Source organism: Chaetura pelagica, unplaced genomic scaffold, assembly GCF_000747805.2.
Source record: "Chaetura pelagica isolate M959 unplaced genomic scaffold, ChaPel_1.0 scaffold72, whole genome shotgun sequence".
Lineage (NCBI taxonomy): Eukaryota > Metazoa > Chordata > Aves > Apodiformes > Apodidae > Chaetura > Chaetura pelagica.
Window position 1 is genome coordinate 2,054,874 of NW_009952560.1, and position 1,306 is coordinate 2,056,179.

A 1,306-nucleotide genomic window follows, 5' to 3' on the forward strand; every position below is an offset into this window, starting at 1 on the left:
CGGGCGGGGGGTAATGGTGCTGGGAACGGTGGCACCTGTGCTGGGTTTCCTGGGCCGGGAGCAGGGCTGGGAGCCTTTGGCAGGCGCGGCTTCACACCGGCTGCTTCTGAAAGACTCCAAAACGCCCCTATTTGTTTCCTTATGGGTCGTATTTTGCATCCTCTCCCGAGGGTATAAAAAAAAACAAACAACACAACCAACCCAACCCGTAACAACAACAAAATAACATTCGAAAACAAAATAAAAACCAGCTAAACCAAAAATAAAGCAAAAAAAACCTCGACAACACAAAAAAAAAGAAAGGAAAAAATAGAGAGAGAAGGAAAGAAGGAAACGGCAGCTTGTTGGCAATCTGCAGAGATCCACAGGGTCAAAACGCGAGTGGAGCGTGATCCTGGGGGAATGCGAGGGGTGTGTGTGTGTGGGGGAAATCACAGCGCCCGTGCTGGTCATCCCTAACCTTAGACAGGAGTTTAGGGCGATAAGGGGAAAGTTCATCCTCCGACGTTGGTGATAAGGTAAATAGTGGGAAGTCGAGGCCGTGGAGCCGCGGGGCAGCCCCGCTCCGGGACCCGGAGCTCAGGTGGGGAAGAGCTGAGCAGCTCCGTGGAACTTTTCTCTCTTCCCATATTTTTTTTTTTGTTTAAGGCAGGAAACAGAGTCTTTGTTAAATAATGCATCGCAGGGTTATTTATAGACAGCAAGGTAAATCGATAGAGAGGGAGTCTAAAAAATAACGCGCTTTTTATTTATTTATTTTTTAATATACTGGGGGAAAAACCTGCTTTGATTCAGCGTTTTTAACGGTTCGCCTCCTTCCGTTAAAGATTTCTGGTATCTGTCGTTGTCCAAAATCCGGACTGTGTTCAATCTGGGGGATGAGGGTTTAGCCAGTGCCCATCTGGTCAGAGACGCCTGATTTTTTAAATTATTTTGTTGTAAGGAATGCAGATTTGCACGCCTGAATGAGACCTTTTGCACCATTTTAATGATAAAACCCGTTTAGATGATATTAATGTAAGAGTGATCCGACAGTTCAGCAGCAGGTGATTATTGCCGGGGTTAAAAAAAAATATATATATATATATATATCTTTCTAAAACGAAATTAAGTGATAATTATTTAGCCATTTGGCCGACGTTATTTGACAAGAATTACTCAAGGTTTCGCTGTTCCCCCTACTAGTTCTGGGCTGTGGATACTGTATTTCAGCCCGACCACAGCAGGCTGGGGAATTATTTAATCGCTATCGGGCAGGGAAATGTTGCCGGTGAGAGGGGAGGGGGGGTCGGGGCGACCCCCGGGG

The 1,306-nt window shown here is 46.1% G+C and overlaps 1 protein-coding gene across 1 annotated transcript in view; it reads left to right on the top strand.

Moving 5' to 3' along the window:
• Positions 1 to 1,306, top strand: part of TBX2 (T-box 2) — a 9,218-nt gene that overhangs the window by 2,249 nt on the left and 5,663 nt on the right. The window lies entirely within an intron of this gene.